Below are 8,059 nucleotides of genomic sequence, written 5' to 3' on the forward strand. Positions count from 1 at the left end.
CCCTGAGCTTGGCAACATCCAGCCTCGGCTGGGATGGTACCATTCTCCAGGATTTAAGGTGCAGCTTTAGAGTTGCTACAACAAGCCTGTGGTCAGTATTGAGGAACTGAGCACTCCGGTAGACCCTGCAGTTCTGGATCATCCTCCAACGACCGTCAATGAGGACATGGTCATTCTCCTTTGCCACACTGCCAGCGTTGGAATACCAAGTCCAGCGATGAGCTTGTGGGGGCAGAAACCATGAACCAGCCACCCTAAGTCCATGACTTCTTGCAAAGTCAAGGAACTTAGTGCTATTCTGGTTCATAGTTCCTGACCCATGGGGACCAACACACACCTCATAACCGTCCCTATCAGTTCCAGTCGATGCATTGAAATCCCCCAAGACTAGAAGTGTATCTCGTCTGGGGCACTGATCAACCACAGACTCGAGTGTGGCGTAGAATGCATCCTTCACGGTGAGATCACTCGCCTCAGTCGGAGCATAAACAGAGACCAGGGAAATGACACCGAAGGAGTGACGAATCCTTAATCTCATAATACGCTCGTTGACCGGTGTTACCTCAATTATCATTGGGGTCAGCTTATTGGACACAGCTACAGCAACTCCTTGGGTATGGTAACCATCAGAGCGACCAGACCAATAGTAGGTGTAACCACCCACCATTATCTCGCCGCAATCCGTTCTCCGAACCTCAGAGAGAGCTGCAATCCCGATGTCCAAACTCTTGAGCTCAGATGATAACAGAGACAGGTGATCATCCTCTCTTAGGGAGAGGACATTCCAGGCACCCACCCGAAGGGACCGCCTCAGGTTAACCCAAGGAGACCGCCGTCTGGTGGACGACACCAGACGGTTTCGGTTATTGGTTTCCTGTTTTAAAAAAAATTATTTTTGATACAGGAATAACAAGAAATCCTGATGAATATATGTATGATATTCTATGGGGTGTAAGCGATTCAAGGATAATAAGGGATGAGGAAGGAGTTGAAGAAGAGAGGGAAGAGGAGGAAAAGGAGAAGAGAGAGAAGGAGGAGAGGGAGAAGAAAGAGGAGGAAAAGGAGAAGAGAGAGAAGGAGGAGAGGGAGAAAAAAGAGGAGGAAAAAGAGAAGAAAGAGAAGGAGGAAAAAGAGAAGAGAGAGAAGGAGGAGACAGAGGAAAGAGCGAGACGAAATAAATATGAAAATATGGAAACCAGTGAGATTTAAAAAAAAGATTGGTGGTATTTCAGAAAATAACTCAACCCACTGAGGAAAACAAAGAATTGACAAGTCTATTTGAAATATTTTCTTCAAGACTATTGACATCGACAAGATATTCATTTTAATTCAAGTTTTTCATTTTTATTTTTTTCTTCAATAAATGGAGGAGATAGTGAAGGCATTTCTAAGGATTCTTTATGTTTTAAAAATTAAGATTCAAATGTGCATGTTGGAAACTAAAAAGGTTTTTGCACTCTGCAGGAATTTTTCTCATAAATAAATGAGTTATTGTCTCAAATGTAAAAAGAAAACTAATACTAAAAATATTTCATATATTAAAAGTAAAAATAACAGGGTTATACAAAAAGGTATATGTTCGGTGTGTGGTTCAAAAAAAAAAAATCAATTTATCTCCAAACACAAACGAGGAGGAGATATACAAAAGTTTTTATCAGGAAGTAAATTTACAACTACTGGAATACCAGGGGAATTACATCTTCCAGGGTATTCTTTCTGCGGTCCAGGCACAAACTTGGATAAAAGATTAGATGAGGCAGACAATCCTAAATCCTGGAGTAAACCCATCAATAGAGTGGATGAAGTGTGCATGAGACACGATATTGATTATGGGAATACCACAACGTTGGAAGAAAAGCATGAAGCCGATAGAGAAATGTTGTATAATTTGTCTCTGATACAAAATCCAACCTTGAGAGAAAAAGTTGATCGGTTCATTGTGAAGAAGATGATCAGTGCTAAATTGAAACTTGGACTTGGAAATTCAAAAAACGTATAGGCTCTAATGATGTCATTAAGACTGAAGAGCAATTAGCTGATGAATTACATAAACCAATATTCACAAAGTTTCAGAGAAGGAAAGTTTATTCCAAGGAAGTAGATTATATCTGGTCTGCTGATTTGATTGAACTCAATAATGATAAGGGGTACAAGTATGCTTTAACCGTTATTGATTTGAGGAGTCGATACGCATGGGTTGTACCATTAAAAAACAAAACAGGTAATACTCTTATGTTAGCCTTTCAACAGATATTTAATAAAAGTAAGAGAAAACCTAAAAAATTGTGGACTGATGAGGGTAGAGAGTTTTATAACAAGACATTTATGAATTTTCCAAAAAATAACAGTATTACATTATACAGTACCTTTAATGAAGGGAAGGCAGTTGTTGTTGAACATTTTAATCGTACCTTAAAAGAGAGACTATATAAAAAATTCACACAACTCGGTTCACAACAATGGTCATCTTTTATTCAAGATATTGTGGATAAGTATAATGACACGATTCACACGTCAACAAATATGAAACCATCAGAAACATTTACAAAATTAAAATATGAAAAAGAGATTAATGTCAGAAAACCTAAGTTCAAAGTTGGTGATATCGTAAGAATATATAGGTGGAAATCTCATTTTGAAAAGGGTTTTACTAAACGAGGGACGAACGAACTTTTAAAAATTGTTGATGTAATAGATACGGTTCCTTGGACTTATAAGATATATGATTTGGAAGGGTAAGAGATTTTAGGTTCATTTTATTCACAGGAATTACAAAAGACAAAGATAAATTGAAATTTTTTGACTCCGCCCCTTTTTGACTCCACCCACATAAACCCCACCCCACACAAGCTCCACACAAACCCCACCCCACACAAACCCCACACAAACCCCACACAAACCCCACACAAACCCCACCACACACAAACCCCCCACAAGCTCCACACAAGCTCCACCCATATTCATCATATTCACATAATTAGTGATTAGTTAATTAGTTCCCCACACACAACATGTTTATTTAATTAAAAAATTATCCACCCATCCACACAAGCTCCACCCATCCACCCATCCACCCATCTCTCCACCCATCCATTTATCCACACAAACCTCATCCACATTCACCCCTCCCACATAAGCCCCACCGAAGCCCCGCCCACATAAACCCTGCCCACATAAACCCTTCCCACACAAACCCCACCGAAGCCCCACCCACATAAACCCTACCGAAGCCCCACCCACATAAACCCCACCGAAGCCCGCCCACATAAACCCCACCCACACAAGCCCCGCCCACACCGAAGCCCCGCCCACATAAACCCCACCCACACAAGCCCCACCCCTTATCCCCCCTGTGCGCCCCCACCTTTGACCCACCACCTCCCTCATCCCACCCCCACCCTTCCCCACACACACACATGGGGAGGGGAGGGGTGGGATGAGGGGTGATGGGTCGTTGGGGGAGCGCACCTACCCCCCCCACCCCTCCCTCCCTTTCCTTCATGTCTCAATCCTTTTTTTGAAATTCAAAATCAAGTAATTGTAAACAAAACAAATATAATTAATCAAAATTGCAAATATTAAATATTCATTTGCGAGAATGTATAATCTTTCCCAGCAATCTTCTTCAGATGTCTTGTGATTTCGAAACTCAGACACCATATTCTGTTTTGAAACAAAAAGTGGATAATAATTAGGTTTTATAAAGATAATTACATGGTAATATGAGTAAGCCTGTTGTTGGTTCTAAGTTCAAGCCTCGTTGACCACTGAATTAACACACCAGGAGGCCGACTCAGCCTGTCATCCTTCCAAGGTCAATAAAATGAATTCCAGTGTACTGGTAAAACCGCGTCCAAACTAATGATGCAACCAACATAAGACGACATTCCAAAGAGAGAGTGATATTAATAAAAGAATAACCAAATAATAATTCAGAAACATTTACCTCCAGAAAATCATGTGTTGTACCACATTGCTTCAACAGCTGATGTTGTGTGATAGCGCTGAAAAAAAAATAATGAGTCAAGGGTATAGATGGAGAGACAGACAGAGAGAGGTAGGTAGAAAGACAGACAGAGAGACATACAAACAGACAGGGAGAGATAGAGAGAGACAAACAGACAGGGAAAGAGACACACACACATACACACATTTACACACACAGACACACATATATATATATATATATATATATATATATATATATATATATATATATATATTTATTTATATATATATATATATATATATATATATATATATATATATATATATATATATTTATTTATATATACACACACACACACACACACATATATTCGCACACACACACACACACACACACACACACACACACACACACGTGTCTCACCATTGGTTTAATTTATTCGAGATCAGAGGCCGTGATAAGACTTCGTACCAGTCATTATAAATGTTTTTCAATTCTCTTCTAAAATCATTAACCTCTTCAATAAGAGCATTCATTTGATGCACCTCATCGTGATATGTAAACTCCACTTCTTCCAAGGACCTGCCAGGAAAAAATATATATTTTCGCATTATCACGATTTAATTAATAATCAATTGCTTCATTGTTCAAAGAGGAAACCATACACAAACTTACCAACTTTGTAGTGAGCTGTTATCTTCATCGGAAGAGAGTGAGTCCATGTCTCAGTTTTTTTTACCATTGGTACAAGATGGCAAAAAGATCAGAGGCCGTGATAAGAGGTCGTGTCAGTCTTTAAAAATGTTTTTCAATTCTCTTCTAAGATGATTGACCTCTTCAATAAGAGCATTAATTTCATGCACCTCGTCGTGATATGTAAACTGCTCTTCTTCCAAGGACCTGCCAAGAAAAAAAAAAAAAAAATATATATATATATATATATATATATATATATATATATATATATATATATATATATATATATATCAGAATTATCACGATTTAATTTATAATCAATTGCTTCATCGTTCAAAGAGGAACCTATACACAGGCTTACCAACTTTGTGTTGAGCTGATTTGTTCGCGGAAGAAAGATCGCTCATGTCTCAGTTGTAAAAATGAAAATCCCGTCTGGCAGAAACTTTGTCTGGCGAATCACTTATGAAGCAACGATGAGGAGATTGCTTAATCATTGGGTGTGGCCACAGGAAATGACACTTCGGGAGAGACAGCTTGGAAAATAACTGGGAGATATATTCTCAAATTGTATGAATCATTTTTAAAACATACTTAAAATACCCTAAAATGGTTTTGATTCAAATGTTTTCAGTTCGTGTTCTGAGATAAAATATAAACACGAGACCTTGTCTCACAGAATAGTTCCTATTTTTTCACAGCATGACTGTCCAAAAACACTTCCTCATTCACACAGCACGACCGTGTCAAAAAAAACACTTCCTCATTTTCATGGCACGAACTGAAAACATTTGAAACAAAACTTTTTTTATGGCGTGGTTTATGTACAAAAATGATTTGCAACTCGGGCGGTGGCCAGATGAGATCATTAAGAGAAGTTTATCATTTCGTAATAGCACAAAAAGGGTATCTTAAAAAAATAAAGATTCAAATGTTTTGTTTTTCAATATTTTAGATGGGGATTATTGTGCAAAGAAAATTAAACTATTGAAGGAATTTGAGAATGAACAAATCTTTATAGGTTCAATGAGTGAGCTAAACAATATGCATCAGGTCAGGTCAGGTATGGGAGCATGTGCCAGAACAGCACGTCGCTGCGTCCACTTTCCGCCAGTACTCCAGGGGCCTCCGTCTGGCCATCCCCCAGGCAGATGCCAGGCCCATCCCCATCTCCTTGAGATGATGGTCAACCTGTTGCAACCATGAGGCACGTGGTCGACCCACTGGCCTCCTCCACTCATGAGACTCCCTCGCTGAGAGAATCTGGTGAGCAGGATCAGAGTCAGGAAAACGAGCCACATGTCCATACAGCCGCAACTGACGCTCACGGACTATGCAGGTAACAAATCTCATCCGAGTCTCTCTCAGCAACCGCTCGTTGGACACAAAATCCGACCAGCGATAGCCAAGGATTCTCCGAAGAGACCTGGTACCAAAGGAATTAAGTCTCCGTCTCAGATCCTTGGTGAAGCAAGATGGAGATTCAATTAAAGAAAAGACGAAGCGAAACGGGAAAAACAGTTCAACATAATTCACATTTATTCCGTGGCACATGGAGAGCACACATATACAATTACAACAATTATGCACCAAAAGCAGATGTTGCAAAAGAAACACAACAATGGAGATCTACTACCGACTACGCGAGCACACGGCAACTCTTACACAGTTTTACTTTACAGACGGCGCCGCCAACTCATTTACTCAAAAGCAAAAGAAAAGGGCCACACTCAAAGACAAGGGGGCAGACGGGGCCTGTGGGCCGCGAGACCGGGTGGATCCTACCCGTGTCTTGTGATGAGCCACAAATGTCGTGGCGCCCCGACTCCGCGCTCCTGCGCGGGTTTCATTGGCACTGCTTGGAGTGGGGTGGGAACGGGGCCCCCTTTTCGCACTATCTCAGCGCGGGGGGAAAAAGGGGGGGAATTGTTGATGCTCTGGGGAAAGAGGATAGCTGGCTTGCTTGGGTCCCGCGCCGAGCGACTCCACTGCGACCTCGTCGCCGACCGCCGTCTTCCTTGCCTTGGACCCGAGCTATTCGACATCCTCCCCAATTCTCCTCAGCCGACTGCAGCAAACCACCTCGACCGCGCTCCAGGCTTCAGGCTTCCCCTCTCTGAAGCTCCCCGACAGACTCCGAACCCCGACAGACTGCCACTCTCCACACCCGACTTGACTCAAGGCTCCACAGACTGCTCCTCTCCAGACCCGACTTGACTGCCTCGACCTTTTCTCCAACTCTCACTCTTCCCTTACTCACTTCTTCCCAAACAAACTAAATTCGCCCCGCGCTCGGCGCTTTATAGTCCGGCAGGAGAACCCATATGCAAATTTCTGGATCAGAACGAGCACGGGGGTGGAGCCACGCTCGCCCATTGGACGGAGAAAAAGGGGCGTGAGTCTCCCCTGATCCTCGAATTTGCATATATCGATTCCACTCCGACGTGCCTGGAGGCGGGGCCAAACCACCCCGCGCTTGCTGATTGGACGGATCAGAAGTGGGCGTGTATAATTCCTGATCCGACTTCTCCTCGGAAAGGCCTCTATTTGCACCCGCGGCTCGGCGCGCGTCCCGCACGAGGCCAGGGCAGCCTGACGCTCGGTGCCCACAAGCGGTGCGGGAATGGCCGCAGAAGGAGAGGCGAAGGTGGTGGAGGGTTTAAAGTGCTGGTCCATGGCCATGGCGACGTTTGGAATGGCGGTGATGCGATGTTTGCAGGAGCGAGTTGTGAAGGTAAAGGTCGTGGCTGTTGGCGTTATTGTTGTTGTGAAGCGGCGTTGCGGTTGGTGGTTGTTGTGTGATGGCGGTTGAGACGTGGTTGGTTCAAAATAAAAAGATAGAACAGAAAAACGGCTATCTTATAGGGTCGCAGCCCGAATGAATCACATTTATTCCCTCTAAACAATGGGTTTGGGGCTAACTACACATGTACTTACAGAGATATCTCACCTATGGGACCTGAATGGTGGTTTGCGAATTTCCTCAACTGTAACAATATATATATATATATATATATATATATATATATATATATATATATATATATATATATATATATATATATATATATATATATATATATATATATATATATATATATATATATATATATATATATATATATTGTGAGAACGTGTGAGAAACCTTATTTGGACTATGGCTGAAGTTGCTTGTGGAAGATGTGCTGCAGTTAGATAGCTATGGACACAGTCACAGAAGATAGCCGAAGCCTCGAATAATCCATGAGTGTGACGAGCTTTCATATGCCTGTTCACCATGACGGACTCGTCTCCAGAGTACATGACACTACTGGTGATCCTCTGCCCACACCACCACCACCATGTGGTTGCTCTTTAATTTGAAGGTTAGCTTTGTCTTTGTGTCAAGATCACATGTTCATCAAGGGCATCATC

General features: G+C 42.0%; 1 long non-coding RNA gene across 1 annotated transcript; it reads right to left on the reverse strand.

The window, feature by feature from the left end:
- Positions 1 to 3,351: 3,351 nt before the first annotated feature.
- On the reverse strand, positions 3,352 to 4,865 carry LOC147033781 (uncharacterized). The gene is made up of 3 exons (XR_015058665.1): positions 4,625 to 4,865; positions 4,373 to 4,531; positions 3,352 to 4,004 (listed from the first exon to the last, which is right to left on the reverse strand). It is a non-coding gene; the product is annotated as an uncharacterized LOC147033781 (long non-coding RNA).
- Between the last annotated feature and the right edge of the window lie 3,194 nt (positions 4,866 to 8,059).

Source organism: Eptatretus burgeri, chromosome 1 (assembly GCF_056783735.1).
Source record: "Eptatretus burgeri isolate ZD-2024b chromosome 1, Ebu_testis_v1, whole genome shotgun sequence".
NCBI lineage: Eukaryota > Metazoa > Chordata > Myxini > Myxiniformes > Myxinidae > Eptatretus > Eptatretus burgeri.